The sequence below is a fragment of the Petaurus breviceps genome, unplaced genomic scaffold (genome assembly GCF_028583685.1).
Source record: "Petaurus breviceps papuanus isolate PSGF00001 unplaced genomic scaffold, PetGlider_PUasm1.0 175, whole genome shotgun sequence".
NCBI classification, from domain to species: Eukaryota; Metazoa; Chordata; class Mammalia; order Diprotodontia; family Petauridae; genus Petaurus; species Petaurus breviceps.
This window is the reverse complement of record NW_027185764.1, coordinates 10,767,374-10,787,993: the sequence shown is the minus strand read 5'-3', so window position 1 is coordinate 10,787,993 and position 20,620 is coordinate 10,767,374. Positions and strand designations below refer to the sequence as shown.

The 20,620-nt window shown below is 37.2% G+C and overlaps 2 pseudogenes; both read right to left on the bottom strand.

Moving 5' to 3' along the window:
- LOC138158995 (cytochrome P450 3A8-like) overlaps nucleotides 1-2,536 on the bottom strand; it is a 63,468-nt pseudogene extending 60,932 nt beyond the window's left edge.
- Nucleotides 2,537-10,339: 7,803 nt separating this feature from the next.
- LOC138159037 (cytochrome P450 3A4-like) overlaps nucleotides 10,340-20,620 on the bottom strand; it is a 55,357-nt pseudogene continuing 45,076 nt past the window's right edge.

The window sequence follows — 20,620 nt, the reverse complement described above, 5'->3', positions numbered from 1 at the left end:
TTGAGTTCCAAATTTTCTCTCTATCTCTCCCCTACCTCTCATTCCAAGAAGAAAATCATACTAATTACCCCATCCCCAGGTCTGCCTTCTCTTCTAAATCACTCCTACCTTCCTTCCCATCTTATCTACTTCCCCCTCACTTTCTTGTAGGGCAAGATAGATGTCTATACCCCATTGCCTGAATATCTTATTTCTCAGTTGCATATAAAAATATTTTTTTAACATTTTTAACTTTTGTTTTTAAAACTTTGAGTTCCAGATTCTCTCCTTTCTTCCCTCTTCATCCCCTCTCCAACCCCCACATTGAGAAGATAAGCAACTAAATGTAGGTTATACATGTGTGATTATGCAAAACATTTCCATAGAAGTCACACTGTGAAAGACTAACTATATTTCCCTCTATCCTATGCCACCTCCCATTTGCTCTATTTTTTCCTTTGACCAGATTCCTATTCAAAAAATTTTGCTTCTGACTATCCTCTCTCCCAATCTGCCCTCTCTTCTATCATCTGCCCCTTTTATCCCTTTCTCCCCTATTTTCCTGTAGGGTAAAGATACCCAATTGAGTATATATGCTATTCCCTCCTTAAGCCAAATCCAATGAGAGTAAGGTTGACTCATTCCCTTTCACCTCCCTGTTCTTCTCATCCGTTGTAACTGCTTTCTCTTGCCTCTTTTTTTGTGAGATAATTAATGCATTCTAACTCTCTCTTCCTCCTTCTCCCAATATATTCCTCTCTCACCACTTAATTTTACTTTATAGATATCATCCCTTCATATTCAACTCACCCTGTGCCCTCTGTTCATAAATAAACACACACATAAACATACACATGTATGTATATGTGTACTTATGTATATCAAGAATGCTTGAGAGTATTCTATTTCATTGAGTATCCATATTTTCCACTGAAATACTATACTCAATTTTGCTAGGTAGGTGATTCGTGGTTTTAATGCTAGCTACTTTGACCTCCAGAATATCATATTCCATCCCTAAATGAAGGAGTTGATAAATCTTGTGATATCCTGATTGTTTCCACAATACACAAATAGATTTTTCATGACTGCTTGTAATATTTTCTCCTTGACTTGGGGACTCTGGAATTTGGTTGTAACATTCCTAGAAGTTTTCTTTTGGGAATCTTTTAAAAGAGGAGATTGGCATTTCTTTCAATTGCTATTTTGTCCACTGGTTCTAGAATATCAGGGCAAGTTTCCTTGATATTTTCTTAAAAGATGATGTCTAGGCTCTTTTTCAGTCTTGGCTGTCAGTAGTACAGCAATTTTTAAATTAAGTGTCCTGGATCTATTTTCCAGGTCAGTTGTTTTTCTGATGAGATGTGTCACATTGTGTTCTATTATTTTCCCATTCTTTGGGATATGTTTTGTAATATCTTCATTTCTCATGAAGTCATTAGCTTCCTTTTACTTCATTGTAATTTTGAAGCAATTATTTTCTTCAGTGAGTTTTTGGACCTCCTTTGCCATTTGACAAATTCTACTTTTTAAAGAATTCTTCTCATTGTTTTTTTGGCCTCTTTAACCATTTGAGTTAATCTCTGTTTAAGGTGTTATTTTCTTCTGTATTTGGGGGGGGGTTCTGTTTTAGCAAGCCTTTGGCTCATTTTTCATTATTTTCTAACATCATTCTCATTTCTCCTTCCAATTTTCCTCTACTTCTCCTAGTTGATTTTCAAAATCCTTTTTGAGCTACTCCATGGCCTCGACAAATTCATATATTTCTTAGAGGCTTCTGTCTTTGTTGTCCTCTGGTTCTATGATTTATTTTTAATTTGTCACCAAAGAAATATTCTATAGTCTGATTTTTTTCCTCTATTTTTTCATTTTCTTAGCCAATTACCTGAGTTTTGAGCTCTTTTCCAAAGTAGAACTCTGCTTCCAGAGTAAAGAGTGCCCTGTCCTAAATTTTGGGGGTTTTGTGCAGCTTTTGTCAGAGCTATTTCTAGGCTGTGAGTTTTCAGTTCTTCTAAGGTAACATGATCAAAGGAGTATTTTTACTCCTCCCACTGTCTGTTCTCTGGTCTATGAGTGACCACAGGCACTTTTTTCTGCATCAGAATTGGTAGGAGGATTCCCTTTCCACAGCTGCCACAAGCTCTGCCAATCCAATGCTCCTCCTCATCAGAGGACCTCCACCAAAGACCACAACCCAAATCTAAACAGTACAAAGCAAGAGCAATTGTTTTCTGATAAGCTTCTTTATTCCCCCCCCCCCGACCATCTGTGGGCCCACAGCTCTGGAAGCAGCCACCACCACCACTGCTGCTTCTGCTGCCACTGCTGCTGTTGCCGCCGCTGCCACTGCCACCACCACTGTCCCCCCACCACCTCCACCATCTCAGGGCTCGAACTGGGTCACACTCTTCTCTCTCCGAGGTCCAACACAGTTTTTCCAATGACCTTTTACTTTGTCTTTTGTGTTTGTGGATTGAGAAGTCTGGGAACTGCCACAGTTGCCAGTGATTCTTTCCCTTGATGTCTGTTTGGGACAGGTCTGTGCCAGGGGGCCCATGCAGGACTATACTCTGCTTTCAGTTCAGTGCAATAGACACTTCCTGTTGGGCTGCCAGACTGTCTTCAGCTGTAGATGTGTTTCACTCTGTCATTTTGTGGGTTCTGTAGCTCTAAAATTTGTTTAGAGACATTTTTATGGGTATTTGAAGGGGTTTGGGAGGAAGAGCTCAAGCAAGTTCCTGCTTTTACTCCACCATCTTGACTCTGTCCCACTTAGCATTCATTTTAATAAGATTTGAATTTCAAATTTTTCTTCCTTCCCCCTCACCAAGACAAGCAAGTAACTTGATATAGGTTATACATGTGAAATCATGGTAATAATTTTCTCATTAGTCTTGTTTTGAAAGAAGAAACAGAACAAAAGGGAAAATTCACACACACACACACAAAAACTTAAGAAAAAAGAGTATGATTCAATATGCATTCAGACTCCATAGTTCTATCTTTGGATGTGGATAGCATTTTCCATTATGAGCCTTTTGGAATTGTCTTGGATCATTGCATTGCTGAGAAGAGCTAAGTCACTCATAGTTGATTATTGCACCATATTACCGTTAATGTGAACAGTTTTCTCCTGGTTCTGCTCACTTCACCCAGAAACTGTTTATGTAAATCTTTGCAGGTTTTTCTGACACCTGCCCACTAACCATTTTTTATGACAGAATAGTATTCTATTATATTAATATTTCACAACTTGTTCAGACATTCACCAGTTGATGTTCTTTCCTTCAATTTCTAATTCTTTGCCACTAATTGTTAATATTTTTACTTCTGATTGTCTTTTTAATGCCACATCTCCACCTTTACTCTATCAATTGCCTTTCCTTTCTCTAATGAAGTGAAATTCCTGTCAGTGAATTACTATTCTACACATTCACCAATCTTAAGATAGTTTAATTAATTGAGAACCAATGAAAGATGCTATCTGTCCTCCTTGTACGATGTTAGAACCAGTGTCCCACTGTTGAGGTTTAGAACCTGAAATAGCAACACAAGGATCTTGCCTAAATGAATTGAACCCAAGCCTTCTTTCAGCCAAAGGAAAATGCAGTTTATTAAAAATTCACCATATTGACCAGACTCTAAAGAAATCTCAGCATTGGCTAGACTCTTCAGGAATCTGAGTGCCTTCATGAAAACAAGATGGATCTTATATACAGGAGGACTGAGGGAAGGATCTAGGGCTGGTCAAGTAGGCTGGTGTGACTAGAAGAGGAGTCCTAGGGAGGATCTTGATGGAAGTGGACTGTGGACTGGGTTGACTACAGTTCAACTCCCAAGAACCAAGAGAATAGGGTTTTGATAAGGTCAAGGGAAATAGCCAAAAGAGAAAACAGTAGAAAGAAATAAGTAGATAGATAGCTATCTGGAGATAAGAAAAAAAAATGAAGGGTTAAACTAGGTTAAGGGTAATTGGACATACCTAAAAGGAAAGGTTTATAACCTCAGGCAAATGCCAGATCAAGTGGGAAGATTCAAGAAGAGTTTAAAGGGATTCCCAGATCCTGTACCCTGTCATGATCATTATCAGGGCATTTATTTTATTTTTATGTACTTTGGTTCTGTTTTAAATTGTAGTAGTGCATTTGTAGTGGTGATAATTTTTGAAAGCCCACTAAGAATATGATCCTAAGCTATGGAGTAGGGGATTTAAATGAAGAATAATACATGGTCTTTTGTTTTGAGGAGTTCATAGTCTTCTTGTGGAAATAATAGTTATAAGTTAAAAATCATAAACAAAAAGCACTGCAGTGCACATGAATGGAAGATCAAATGAGTGCTATAGAAGCTCAAGATCACTGGGGCTTTGGTGAATAAAGGACTTAAGGTAAAACTAGAAAAATGTCATCATTTGTTAAAGAAATCATAGGGTATTATTCCCAGTGGGGAGAACTGTGAGTTTGTAGTCAATGTAGAAACAAATAAGGGGATTCCAAGGGATTGGTTATATAGCAGTCTTTTTTTACTCAGTTCTTCTTGAACATGGAGAATATTTTATTGTGATCATCATCACTGCTCATGTTTATTTAGCACTTTAAAGCTTAAAAGGTAATTTTCTTATAATAATCTTAAAAGTTATGCTAAAACAAGTATACTCAACATTTCATATAAAATAAATTTGAGGCAAGAATGTTAAAATAGCTTACCAATGATTATAAAACATGGATCCATATATTTGACATCAATATTTCTTTTCCCTTTTTATTGTTGTTAACTTACAGTTGTGTCCAACTCTGTGTTACTTACTCCTTGGATTTTTTTTTGAGTGGGGGAACTGGAACAGTTTGCCATTTCCTTCCAGCTTATTTTACAGATTAGGAACTGAGGCAAATAGCATTAAGTGATTTGCCCAGGGTCACATAGCTACAAAGTGTCTCAAGATAGATTTGAACTCATGCAGAAGAGTCTTTCTGATTCCAAGCCAAGTACCCTATCCACTATAAAACTAAACTACCTAATATGGTTTCACCTTTACACCCCTTTTGTTGTACCCAACCCCAAGTCACCCTCCATCTTGTCTCAGTCCCCACCATTTTGTGCTCCCTTCTTCACGGAAGTAAAATCCCACAACAGAGAAGCCCATGCATGCTGAGGATAACCATCCAAGGCATATTTCTGGGAAACTGTCCAAGGCATAATCACCCACCCTGTTCTAGGAAACTGAAACTTAACCACATTCCACATAACATCCTAAGCTGAGTATTAACCAATTGCTTTTCCCTGCTTCTGTAAGTTTCTGCTTTTTGCATAGATCAGACCATTACTTCGTGGTTTTTGTATTTAAATACATTGGCTCTGCCCCTTCTGGCTGCTGTCCAACTTGGATCTACACTCTGGACCACCATACAATTGAATAAATTCACATTAAATTTATTCCTGTGTCTCACTTGTTAATTTTCAAAACAACACTTTAAAATTCTCTTTAGAAAAAAATATGATTGTGATCATTTTCAGTGATTGATGCTTACATGAATTACCAAGAGTTTTCATTTAACCCTATAAACAATGGGAAAAAATGAAAAATTTCAATAAGAGAAAGGTATTTTGCAAGTAACATTTTAGCAATAATAAGCTGGCAAGAAGGGTGGGACACCAGTTGCAAACCTACTCCAGTACTTCAGGTATGCAGCAATGAGATAATGTAGGTCTACAATAGAGTATTAAAATAGAATTGCAATGATTAAATAAGTACAAGAAATATTATAAGACAAAAACTGCTTACGGATTGGTGATGATAAAAAAAAAGAATCAAAAACCTTACAATGTTCCAGCTGGAAGAACACCTAGTCTTTCTACCAGCACTTTTTGATATTCCACCATTGGCTTTCTTTCAAACATTCAAGATTCTCGTATTAAATAAGCAAAGGACACATTGGTTATAATTTTTCTTCACAACTTGACTAATGTTTAATGTGAAGGTATTTGTAGAAACTATATCAAATTGCATGTCACCATGGGAGGAAATGGGGTAAGAGAGAGAGGAGGAGAAAATTTGAAACTCAAGGGATTGTGGAACTAAATGTTTTTTGATGTTTGTTTTTCAAATGCTTTATTAACTTCTGGTTCACATCATTCATTTCCACCAGATTGTGAGTTACAAATTTTCTCCCCATTTTTCCCCTACCCACCAACCCAAAATAGTCCCACAGGATATCCCTTCCAGCAATGTGCTCTCTCCAATATCTTCTCCCATATCCCCTTTGACTTTTCCAGGAGGACATGGTGGGTATCTATGCCCCAGTGCTTTATATATTATTTCCCAATTACATGTAAAATAGTATTAATAATAGTGTATATATGTATATATATACATATATATATATTTTAAACATTAACTTTGAATTCCAGATTTATTCCTTTCATCCCTTGTCACCCACCCTTACTGGGAACATAAGCAATTCAGTATAGGTTGTACATGTGTAGCTAAGCAAAACATTAACATACTAAATATATTGTAAAAGATGTACTATATTTCCCTCCCTCCTATCCCAGCTCCGACTTGTTCTATTCTCTACTTTGATCTTGTCCCTTTACAAAAGTGAGTGCTCCCAACTTCCCTCCCCCCCAGCCTGCCTTCCCTTCCATCATTCCCCCTCTCATCCCCTTTCCCCCTACTCTCCTGTAGGGTGAGATACCCTATTTAGTGTATATGTCATTCCGTCTTCCTGAGCCAAATTCAATGAGAATAAGGTTGAACCATTCCTTTTTATTTTCCTGTTCTTCCCCTCCATTGTAACCATTTTTCCTCTTCTAGAAGAGATAGTTTACCCCATTCTGTCTCTCCCCATCTCCTCTCATTATATTCCTTTCTCACCTCTTAATTTCACCTTTTCAGTATCATCCCTTCCTATTAAATTGGTCCTGTGCCCTCTATCTATGTATACCTGTAATCATATATACACACATTCACATATGCATTCATATGTCCATATATCCTCCTACATAGACATATATATACATATGTATGTATATATATATATGTTTCTATTCCCTTCAATTATTTTTATACTGAGAAAAGTTTTATCAGTTACAATTATTGTTTTTTCCATGTAGGAATGTAAATAGTTCAAATTTGATAAGTTCTTTATGATTTCTTTTTCCCTGTTTACTTTCTCATGCTTCTCTTGATTCTTGTGTCTGAATGTCAAATTTTCTATTCAACTCTGGTTTTTTCATCAAGAATACTTGAAAGTCCCCTATTCCACTCAATGACCACATTCTCCCCTGAAACATGATACTCAGTTTTGCTGGGCAGGTGATTCTGGGTTTTAATTCCAGCTCCTTTGTCCTCCATAATATCATATTCCAAGTCCTTCATTCCCTCAGTGTAGAAGCTGCCAGATCCTGTGTTACCCTGATTGTGTTTCCACAATATTCAAATTGTTTATTCCTGGCTGCTTGTAATAGTCTCTCCTTGATCTGGGAATTTTGGAACCTGGCTATAATATTCCTAGGAGTTTTGTTTTGGGGATCTTTTTCAGGAGGTGATCGGTGGATTCTTTCAACCTCTATTTTGCTCTGTGGTTCTAAAACATCAGGGCAGTTTTCCTTGAGAATTTCTTGGAGGATGATTTCTAGGTTCTCTCTTTGATTGTGGCTTTCAGGTGGTCCAATAATTTTTAAATTATCTCTCCTGGATTGATTTTCCAGGTGAGTGGTTTTTCCAGTGAGATATTTCTCATTGCCTTCTATTTTATCATTTGTTTGGATCTGTTGAACAGCGTCTTGATTTCTCACAAAGCCACTAGCTTCCATTTGCTCCAATCTAATTCTGAAGGAATGATTCTCCTCAGTGAGCTTTTGAGATTCTTTTTCTATCTGACAAATTTGCCTTTTTAAGGCATTCTTCTCCTCATTGCTTTTTTGAGCTTCTTTTGCCATTTGAGTTAGTCTATTTTTTAAGGTGTTATTTTCCTCACTCAGGCTGTTGACTCTCATTTCATAATTTTCTTGCATTATTCTCATTTCTTTTCCCAATTTTTCCTTCACTTCTCTTATTTGCTTCTTAAGGTCCTCTATGGCCTGTAACCAGCTAGTATTTTTCTTTGAAGCTTTTTGTGCAGGACTTCTGACTTCACTGTCTTCCTCTTCTTCCATGCTTCGGTCCTTTTTGTCACCAAAATAGGAGTGTAAAGTTGGGTTGCCCTGTTTATTTTGCTTCCTTTGCCTACTCATGTCTTTTTGCCACAGTAGACCTCTGCCACCAGACAGGGGAAGCTTCATCCCAAATGCTGGGGTTTTCTCAGCTGCTAAAAGTATTATGGGTGCCTTCTCTGAAGCCTTCACATGCTCTGGCAAGCTGGTCACACACCACAGGACCTCCATCCTAGACCAAAATCCAGATCCAAGCAGGTTAAAGGAAGAGCAATTACCCCTCAGACTTTTTTCTTGGTCCCCCTACACTCTGCAGGCCAGGAGCTGAAGCTGTCATGTGGCAGCAGCTGCACAGCCATGGCGCCTCAGTGGCTTCTTGCCCCAGGGGCAAAGGTCAACCACACTCCCAACTACTGGATCCCAAATCCACACTGCACTGACCTCTCACTTTGTCCTTAGCATCTATGTGTTGATAATTCTGGAAATTGCCACAGCTGCTGGTGATCTGAAATCCCTCCAGCCGGTGGTTGGTTGGGCTCACCCTGAGGCTAAAACCTTGGCCTTTATTGGGGCTGGGCATGGCTCCCAGAGCACTGTGCTGGTGGATTCCTGCTGGCCTCGTGGGCTGTCCTCAGCAGGAGGTTAGCTACTCTGTGTCATTTTGTGGATTTTGTAGCCCCAAAGTTTGTTCACAGTCCCCTTTTACATGAATTAGGGGAGGTGGAAGCAGGAGCCCTGGAGAATTCCTGTTTCTTTCTACTCCACTATCTTGACTCCACACCTCTGGAACTGAATGTTGTAAACTAAAAGTAAATTAATTAATTAAAAATTTTTAAAGGCCAAAAACATAAGCAAAGGATTTAAATTTTATTTGTGAGGTGAGGAATGAAGAGAGATTTAAAATAACATAATTCCATTGAATATGCCTTGGATAGAAGGACTGTGTAAAGAGAAGCAAACTTTGAAAGGGGTTGACTTTATAATGGCTGCAAATGTTTTCCTGTTTTGATTGTGCCTCAACTGCATGATATTCTTGGGTGCAATAGAGACCAACCAGATATGTAAGGAGAGTTGTTTTTACTGTTTAGAAGCTTAGGTATAAATGTTTTCTTTTATAGGTATTGTCACCTGATAGAAAGGCTACTCTGTGTTTTGTAAATTGTTAGGGTAAATATTCATAGGGAAACTGCTTGTCCTTCTAGCATTTGCATTGAGAATAAGAAAGGGGACAAATGCTGACACATTTGGGTGAAATCCTCAATGGGGACACAACCAAAAGAGGGTGGCTTTTAAGGAATCCATAAGACTGAACTTGATCCAAGTATGTCAAAGGATTTTGTCAGTGTTTACACTCAAAAAAACTAACTGAGCATTTTGTCCACTTACCATGGTATGAATGGTCAAACTGGACATCTGTATAAACATATTGATCAACTAATTGGCCAAAACCAGATTAAGATAATAAAAGCCACACTCTGCCCTTCCAGCTAAATGATAATGATAGGACTTTAAGGGATACTAGACATCAAACAAGAGGTTTGCGGAAATGTATTTGTGGTTTGTAGCAGCAGAGTACTTCAATGCAGAATATTAAAGAAATATTTTTTCTCCCAGTTACATGTAAAGGCAATTTTAACATTATTCTTTTTAATTGTGAGTTCCATATTTCTTTGACTCTTTCTCACTTCACTTCTCCCAAAGACAGGAAGCAATTTGATATAGGTTATTCATGCTGAATCAGGCAAAGTACATTTCCATAGCATTCATGTTATGAAAGAAGATACAGAACCAAAGGGAAAAAAAATCTAAAGTAAAATATTGCACACTTAAATCAAATACAGAATGTTAAATATAAGTAAAATGATCACCACAATTTTACTATGTTCACTCCTATTGTGATTGTCAAGGACTATTGTTCAAAAAATAATGCATAGACACTCAATGCATGGTTTTCTCTCTATTCATCCAGTAATATGATAATAGTTTGTGGGTCATTTTTTTGGAACATATCTGTTGAATCAGTGTATGTGATTCTTGTCACCACTTAATATTATACCATAGTCTTCAAACATGGAGATCTCCAAAAGATTATCTGAAAAATCTAAGTAATCCTCTCTTGTGGTTAAAAAAAAAACTCATTTCTTTTTCTTTGTCTGGGTAATAAGGTAAATTTAAGCAGGGATTTCTAGAATGAAAAGGAGAATCTCTAGTGTTGGTTTGCCTTCTTGGTCCTTGGTACAACCTGCAGGACAATGGGTACAGATGGTGAAAGGAGTAGCCTGTTGGTCAGCTTCAGAGGAACCTGCCACAATTAAGGAAAACAATTAGATTTCAAAAACCAACCAGTACCCAACTAGAGAGAGAAAGAGAAGAAGTTAAAAATGTTAATAATATCTTAAGGAAATGAATATTATACAAATGAAGATAAACTAAAAAGAATATAATTCAAAGGACTTAGATTGATATGATCATCATAATAGAGACCTGAGTACGTTTGACCCAGAGACTGTCACAAAATATAAAATATACAGTAACTATATACTCAGAGTATATTAATAATAGTCTCTTGGAAGACAGAATTAAGAATCTTGCTAAAAATTAAGAGATTTCATTCACTACCATCATCTTTAACATTGCATATTTTTCTCATAAAACAAAGGAATTAAAAAGGAGCTGATATATATTGGTCATCAAAAATTATATTGTTTGCAACCAAGAATTTGGTATTAAAGTTATTTTTATTATAGTTATATGAAATTTAATTATGTTGCCAACAACATGTTAATTATTTCTCTCTTGGCCTCCTGTCTATTTCCATATTAAAAATGGTTTAACTTTTTAATAACCTGCTAGCAATAAATAGACAAATTGTGTTGAATTCAATTTGTCCATGTAGCATATGACATTTCTCTACCATGAAAATAAATTCATCTCAATAAAATACCACTCTAGGTATTGAAACAAAAAATGTGACTCCTCACCTGTGTCTCCTCACAAGTTCTGAAGGAAAATTCCTGCAGGAGTCGACAAGCTGCTACTTTCATATTTATAAGTGCAAATCTCATCCCAATGCAGTTTCAGGGACCAGCACCAAAAGGCAGGTATACATAGGGATTCATGTGCTCTTTTTTTTCCTTCCTGAACCTGGTTTTTCAAAATTACAGGAGAAAAAATAATAAGTGGGGGAAAAAAGATCTAATACTTTTCAGAAAAGCAATGAATCTGACTCCTTATTTACTTAGTGCCTGCTATGTGCTGCAATGTACTAATTGGCAGGGATATGTAAAGGGGTAAAAGATATTCCTTGCCTTCAAGGAGCTTAAAATTTAATGAGAGAGTCAATATGAAATAAATCTGTAAAATGCAAGCTATATACAGAATGGATAAGAAATAATTAACAGAGAGAAGGCACTGAAATTAAGAGGGGTTGAAGAAAGTTTTCCTGTAGAAGGTGAAATTTTCTTAGAACTTAAAGGAAGCCAGTTGGATCAGAAGTCATAGCAGAGCAGAGTGTGCATTCCAGTCAAGGACAGCCATAGAAGATACTTGGAGTTAAGGTGCAGTGTCTTGCTCTTAGAACAGACAAGTGACCAGTGAAACTGGATCAAAGTTTAAGTAACATGACTGTGATTTTGTCACAAACTTTTTTCAAAGAGGACCATGTCATCAGGGAGAAGATGACATGACTTGTATTGAATTGGATTTGAGAGGGAAGGCTGTGTAAAGTTACCAGTCTCACTTTCTCCTCCAGAGCCATCTGGATCCAGTGACCAGATATAGATCAGAATGATTGGAGATAGCCCAGCATGCAGTAGGAGACCTGGGTGTTTTTAAGCTAAGGTCTTGCCAAGTTCTCACTTTGAGTGAGACAACACCCATTTAGAGAATAGGTCTCTTTAAGAAGTGTTTCAAAGGATGACCCCTTTAATCAATTCAACTTGACCTCTTTTGCAGCCTTCGACATAGTTGACCATTCACCTCATCATACTCAATGAGGATAGGAATGCCTTAAAAAGCCAAATTTGCCAGATGGAAAAAGAATCTCAAAACCTCAGTGAGAAGAATCATTGCTTCAAAATTAGAATTGGAGCACAAAGCTTTATGAAAAATCAAGATGCTGTTAAACAGATCCAAACAAATGAAAGAATAGAAGGCAATGTGAAATATCTCATGGGAAAAACCACTGACCTGGAAAATAGATCTAGAAGAGGTAATTTTAAAATTATTGGACTACCTAAAAGCCATAATCAAAGTAAGAACCTAGAAATCATCCTCCAGGAAGTTCTCAAAGAAAACTGCCCTGATGTTTTAGAACCAGAGGGCAAAATAGAGGTTGAAAGAATCTACCGATCACCTCCTGAAAAAGATCTCCAAAAGAAAACTCCTAGGAAAAATTGTAGCCAGGTTCCAAAATTCCCAGATTAAGGAGAGAATATTACAAGCATCTGGGAAGAAGCAATTTGAATATTGTGGAAGCACAATCAGTATAACCCAGAATCTGGCAGCTTCTACACTGAGGGAATGAAGGACTTGGAATATGATATTACGGAGGACAAAGGAGCTGGAATTAAAACCCAGAATCACCTGCCCAGCAAAACTGAGTATCATGTTTCAGGGAAGAATATGGTCATTGAGTGTAATAGAGGACTTTCAAGTATTCTTGATGAAAAAACCAGAGTTGAATAGAAAATTTGACATTCAGACACAAGAATCAAGAGAAGCATGGGAAGGTAAGCAGGGAAAAGAAATCATAAGGAACTTATCAAAGTTGAACTATTAACATTCCTACATGGAAAAACAATAATTGTAACTGATGAAACTTTTCTCAATATGAAAATAGTTAAAGCACATATATATATATATATGTCTATATATGAGAGTATATGGAGATATGAATACATATGTGAATGTGTGTATATATGTTTACAGGTATACATAGATAGAGGGCGCATGAACAATTTAATAGAAAGGGATGATACTTAAAAGGTGAAATTAAGAGGTGAGAGAATAGTATAATGAGAGGAGATGGGGAGAGACAGAATGGAGTAAACTATCTCTTCTAGAAAAGGCAAGGGAAAATGGTTACAATGGAGGGGAAGAATAAGAAGGCAAAAGGGAATGGATCAACCTTATTCTCATCGAATTTGAATTGGGGAGGGAATGAAATGCACACTAAATAAGGCATCTCACCCTACAGGAGAGTAGGGGGGAAGGGGATGAGAAGAGGAATGATGGAAGGGAGGGAAGGCTGGGGGGGGAGTTGGAAGCACCCACTTTTGAAAAGGGACAAGATCAAAGTAGAAAATAGAACAAGTGGGTGATAGGATAAGAGGGAGGGAAACATAGTCAATCTTTTACAATATATCTAGTATGTTATTGTTTTACATTAGCTACACATGTACAACCTATACTGAACTGCTTATCTTCCCAGTAAGGGTGGGTGACAAGGGAGGAAGGGAATGAATCTGGAATTCAAAAGTTTTAAAATTAAATGTTTAAATATATATATATAATTATTATTATTATTAATACTATTTTACATGTAATTGGGAAATAAGATATACTGGCACTGGGGCATAGAGATCCACCATGCCCTACTGGAAAAGTCGAAAGGGATATGGGAGAGAGCAGATTGGAGGAGGGGATATCCTGTGGGACTGCTCTTTTGGGGTGGTAGGTAGGGGAGAAACGGGGAGAAAACTTGTAACTTGAAATCTGGCGGAAATGAATGATGTAGATCAGAAGTTAATAAAGCATTTGAAAAATGAAAAACAAAGAGATAAAGAACATTTTCAATAGCAAAAAAAGAAATGATTAAGGGGATGATTTCAGAAAGAATCAGGAAAACTTTTATGAACTGATTCAAAATGAAGAACAAGTTGCACAGTGACAGAAAAATTTTAATAGCAATCAATTGTGAAAGACTTAGCTTAACTATCTGCTTGATACAATGATCCAAGATTAATTCCAAAATTACTGTGATGAAAAATGCTATCTACGTGCACTAAGAGAAATTATTAACTCTGAGTGCCCTTAGAACACATTGTTTTCATGTTATTTTTCTTGCTTTTTTGCACAAGGTTAAAATGGAAATGTTTTTCATGACACCACAGGTAAAACAGTTCATGTTGCTTGACTTCTCAGTGGGTGGGGAAGGGACCAGAAGGAAGGAGAAAATTTCAAAATTGAAATTTATAAATCAATGTAAAAATAAAAAGGAGAAAAAAATAGACATCAAGGAATCTGATTAAAAAATATAATAAGAATATCTAAAACACCACTTGTGTGTTTTCAGGCCAATTCCTTCCTATCATGAAATCTTCTTTCTTTCTTTTCTTTTTAAAAACCCCAAATGAGACTTGAAAGGCAGAAATTTCTTTTTTTTAAATAAATCAATCAAGAAGTATTTATTTAGCTACTATGTGCCAGGCATTGTGTGAGATGCTGAGAATATATGTAGAAAGAATGAAACAACCCCTAGTCACAATTATATATATTCCTATTGGGGAGACAACAAGTGCATATAAACATACATACCATGTACCTATAATGTGAAGAAATTTAAATATATGCAAAGTAGTTCAATACAAGGTGATTTGTGAGGATGGACCATACTATTTGAGTGGACCAGGACTTTTTTCCTAAATCCTAGCTCTGACTCTTTTAAAATTTTTTTTTAATTTTACATTTTTTGTTTATTTTTAGTTTTCAACATTCATTTCCACAAGATTTTTAGTTAAAAATTTTCTTCCCATCTTTCCCCTACCCCCACCCCAAAATAGTGAACCTACTGAATACTCCTTCCTCCAGTCTGCTCTGTCTTATATCTTCCCCGATTCCCCCTCTAACTTTCTAGTAGGGCAAGATGGATTTCTATACCCCAGTGTCTGTATATTTTATTTCCCAGATGCATGTAAAAAAAAATTAACATTTGTTTTGGAAACTTTGATTTCCAGATTATTTTCCTTCTTCCCACCTCACCCACCCCCACTGGGAATATGAACAATTCAATATAGGTCTTGCATATGTAGTTACACAAAACATTTCCAGAGTTGTGAAAGACTAACTGTATTTCCTTCCACCCAATCCCACCTCCGACTTACTCTATTTTCTACTTCGGCCCTGTCCTTTTTCAAAAATGTGTGTTTCTAACTTACCTTTTCCATGATCTTCCCTCCCTTCTATCACCACACCTCTTATCCCTTCAACACTACTTTCCTGTAGGGTAAGATACCCAATGGAGTGTGTATGTTATTCCCTCCTTAAGCCAAATTCAATGAGAGTACAGGTGACCCATTCCCTTTCACCTTCCTGTTCGTCCCCTTCTTTGTAAGTTTTCTCTTGCCTCCTTTATACGACATAATTTACCCTATTTTGATCTCTCCCTATCTCCTTCTCTCATTGTATTCCTTTCTCAACAGTTAATTTTATTTTTTAGATATCACCCCTTCCTATTCAACTGATCCTGTACCCTCTGCTATGTATATATTTACACATATATACTCACATTCACATATATATTTGTATACATACCCTCCTATGTAAATATATATGTAGGTATATATTTACATGTATAGATATAGATATTCCATTCAGCTATCCTCATACTGAGAAAAGTCTCATGAAGTACAATTATCATTTTTCCATGTAGCAATGTAAATAATTCAACTTTAATAAGTTACTTAGGGTTTCTTTTTCCTGTTTATCTTCTCATGCTTCTCTTGCTTCTTATATTTGACAGTCAAATATTCTGTTCAGCTCTGGTTTTTTCCTCAAGAATGCTTGAAAGTCCTCTATTTCACTGAATGTCTATATTTTCCCCTGAATCATTATATTCAGTTTTTCTGGGTAGGTGATTCTTGGTTTTAATCCTAGTTCCTTTGACCTCCAGAATATCATATTCCAAGCCCTTTAATACCTAATGTAGAAGCTTCTAGATCTTGTGTTATTCTGATTGTATTTCCACAATACTCAAATTGTTTCTTCCTGAAAGCTTGTAATATTTTCTTCTTGACCTGGGAGCTCTGGAATTTGGCTATAATCTTCCTAGGAGTTTTCTTTTGGGGAGCTTTGTAAAGAGGCAAACAATGAATTCTTTAGATTTCTATTTTGCCCTCTAGTTCTAGAATATCAGGGCAGTTTTCCCGGAGAATCTTTTGAATGATGATTTCTAGGCTCTTTTTTTTTTATCATAGCTTTCAGGTAGTCCAATAAATCTTAAATTTTCTCTCCTGGATCTATTTTCCAGGTCAGTGGTTTTTCCAATGAGATATTTCACCTTGCCTTCTATTTTTTTCAGTTGTTTGGATCTGTTTTAGAGTATCTTGATTTCTCATAAAGCCATTAGCTTCTATTTGCTCCAATCTAATTTTGAAGGAATTATTCTCTTCAGTGAGTTTTAAAATTCTTTTTCCATCTAGGCAATTCAGCTTTTTAGGGGATTCTTCTCCTCATTGGCTTTTTTTGGACCTCTTTTGCCTTTGAGTAAGTCTATTTTTAGGGTGTTATTTTCTTCAGTATTTTTTGGCTCTCCTTTATCAGGCCATTGACTTGCTTTTGATGATTTTCTTGTGTCATTGTCATTTCTCTTCCCAATTTTTCCTCCACTTTTCTTACTTGATTTTCAAAATCTTTCTTGAGCTCCTCCTTGGCCTGTAACTAATTCATGTTTTTCTTGGAAGTTTTGATGCAGGAGTTTTAACTTTGTTGACTTCTTTTGGTTCCATGTTTTGATCTTTTTGTCCCCCAAAAAATAATTCTATCGTCTGATTGTCCTTATTCTGTTTGCTCATCTCGCCAGCTAATTACTTGACCTTAGAGCTCTTTGCCATGGTAGAACTCTGTTTCCAGAGTGGACAGAGCTTCATCCCAAATCGCTCTGGTTTTTGCAAATGTCAGAGGCCAAAGGATGGTGCCCTCTCTACAGCCACCATAAGCTTTGGCACACTGGAGTTTCTCACCCCAGGAACACCACCCAAGACAGTGACCCTGATCCAAGCAGGTCAAAGCAAGAGCAATTACCCTCTGAATGGTCACTTCGTCCCCCTACCATCTGCAGGCCAGGAGCTCGAGAGTTATCCATGTGGCAGCAGCTGCAGCCACCGCATCTCCATCACCTCGCACCCTGGGTGTAGGACAACACTCTTCTGTCATTCAGTTTCAACAGAGTTCCCCACTCACCTTTTACTTTCTCTTTGGAGTTTATGAGTTGAGAACTCAGGAAACCACTACATCTGCTGGTGATTCACTCTCCTGAATTCTGGTCTGTCCAGTCTGATCTGCTGGTCAGAGCTGCTCCACATCCAGGCATGTGCATCCCATGCAGTACTGTGCTTGACTACCAGCTTGGTGCAATAGACCCTTCCTGTCAGTGTGCCAGGCTAGCTTCAGTGGGAGATTTGTTTCTCTCTGTCACTTTGTGGTTTCTGTAACTCTAAAATTTGTTTAGAGTCATATTTTACAGGTATGGGAGGTGATTGGGGCTGGAGCTCATGGACATTTCTGCGTCTACTCCACCATCTTGGCTCCACCCCACCAGAAATTTCAAAAAACTATCTAGTTGGGTTTTTTTGTTTTGTTTTTGCTTTTTAGAGGGCAGTTGGGGTTAAGTAACTTGCCCAAGGTCACATGGCTAGGTTGTGTGTGTGTGTGTGTGTGTGTGTGTGTGTGTATCAAGTATCTGAGGCCGGATCTGAACTCAGGTCCTCCTGACTCCAGGGCCAGCACTCTACTCACTGCACCACCTAGCCACCCCAAACTATCTAGTTTTTAACAAACTATCCTAAAAGCAGTATTATTTAGATTTTCCTTAAATGTTAAACTTTCAATTACAAAAAAAAGCAAAGGATGACACTATTGATTTCTTATTGCAATAGCATTTCAATTTTTGGGCTTCTGTGTGGCAGAGTAGATAGTGAAGTAGGCCTTGAGTCAGAAAGACCTAAATCAAAAACTAACCTCAATAACATACTAGCTGTGTGACCTTTGACAAGTCACTTAAGCATGTATGCCTCTGTTTCTTCATCAGTAAAATTAGCTGAGGAAGTAAATGGCAAACACTCCAGTATCTCAGCCAGTAAAACCCTGACTGGAATGATGAAGAGTCACACATTACTGAACAACCATAAAATGACAAAAGATTTAACTCTTCAAAATCCAAAGATGAGGAATGTAAAAGAAGAGAAAGAGCAGGGAGGGAAAGATCAAATGGGGGTTTACTCAGGATGAAAGACACATGGGCTTGTTTGCAAGCAATAGTAAATGAGACAGTAGACAGGGACAGATTGAAACAAGAATTTGATTGGGAATGATGGATGGGGCAATCTTTTAGAAGAGATGCAATCACTTGAACAAGTAAAGGAATAATGTTACTTCATCATGTGATATAGGTATAAAGGAGGGGCTAGTAGCAGAAGGCATCTGAGTGATGGAAGATGGGGAAGAGGGAAAAAGAAGGAGTTCATTTTGAATAGCCTTGGTTTTTTTTTCTGGTAAAATATGAGTGAAGATCTTCAGCTTAGAGAGTGGAAAAAACGGAAACAATGGGAGTTTTGAGGAGGCAAGCAAATGTTTGGAAGACTCACTCTGTAGAATGGAATCATTAAGTGTCCTTAGCCTTATAGCTAAGTTGTGTCAGAGCTGGGCTTTGAATTCAGGTCTTCCTTATTATGAATGTAGCACCATTTCCCGTGTCTGATATGCCCTAAAAAATTTAGTCCCTTCTATGAGCTGAAAGAAATCTACAAATAAGCGATTCATGACAATAATTACACATATTTGCATTGACCCTGGAATAGACAACCTCTAAAATACCTAATTAAAATAGTCAAAGTTTAGAGAATTTAAAGATATAAGTGATCTCAGTTGGCATACAGTTTAATCCCTAATTTTTCAACTTGGAAACTGTAATGAAGATTAGTATTCAAAACCCACTTCTAGCAATTCCTAGCTGTAGGGAGAATGCTAAGTCATTGTATATAGCCTTCAATTCCTTCATCTATATAACAGAGACAAGAATGCCTGAAGTGGCTATATCCAAGCTACTAAAATAGCTACTGTAGGCATTCTGTGGGGTTGTTGCTAGAATTTAAGTTACAGACCCAGAGTCATTGATCTAAGAAAGACACAAAAGCAGGATTCAAAGCCTGGTTCTGCCTCCCACTCAATGTTCTCTCCTAATTGCCTCAACTGACCACATGGAGTAACCTTTTCCATTAATTAAAAAACAAATAAGCATTTACCTTTCAGGGCAGAACTTCTCTGGCTCTGGCCAGTATTCTGGGTCATGATGAAGGACAAAGGATGGGATCATCACCACTGTGCCTTTAGGAATCTTCACTCCATTGATCTCAACAGTTTTCTTAGCATGCCTTTCAAGCCTGCCAGCTATGGGAAATAGCCTGAGATTTTCATGTATCACCATATCTAGATATTCCATCTGTACCAAGGCATCATACGTGACTGCTTCCTGGGGAAAAAGAAACAGCTGTAAGTACTAAGTTACAAATACTCAGGTGACATATCACATCTACCTTCAATCACTTTGTCTTAGAATGAGTCTATACTAACTCCATCTTACATCTGGTCACCGATGATAACTTCTGGAGGAAAACTCCAAGTGGATTTTTATTATTGATTCATTATTATATCAAAATTCTAATGAAGTGATTCAAAAATTCTGAGATCTGTCAATGTGAGATTTGCACCTATATAGAGGTTTTCATAAAAAGAGCTTCTCTGAGACTGTGGCAAACTCTTTAACCTTGGTAGAAGGAAGTTGTGCTAAGATGAATATTTTCTTCTTTTCTTCTGACTTTTTTCTTGGAACAAACCAGGACAACCAGGAAATCTAAGCTGGGATAGTAGACCAAATTTGTCTCAGTCAAGTTTGCTGTAGATATACTTGGAACCTGAGAAAAACCCATCTGTGTCTCCATTCCTCCCCAGGTTCCACTTCTTGTCATCTCTGCTTACCCTTCCAAAAATGACTAGCTTCTATCCAGACTCTAGAAGTCCTCAGTCTTTGGTTTTATTTCATAATAGCTCAGCATTTTATACCTCCAAGGGACTTCACAAAAGAAAAAAGTATGCATCTGCAGTGGTAGAATTTAGAAGAGATACTTGGGGTAGGTTCAGAGAGGCTTCCCCAGTATCTATTCCAACAAAAAACATCAACAGCTATTGACAAGAACAACTCTAATCATATCATCCTGTTTTGACATTACTATATAGCTTAGAGAATGTTATGTGACTTGGAGTATCTTTGGGGGAATCCCAGCACCATTATAGAGGCTCAGCTTTGGTTATCTAAGTGGTCAGTGAGATCTAAAAACACACTTCTAATAATTTATCTCCTCCTCCTTCCTTCTGCCATTGCTCTAGCTTGATAACTCATTGATGTTTAAATGGATTATTCCAATACAGGGATCCCTTAACTTCAAAGTGGAATGACATTTTAAGTGTTCCCATGATGGGGATTATAATACTT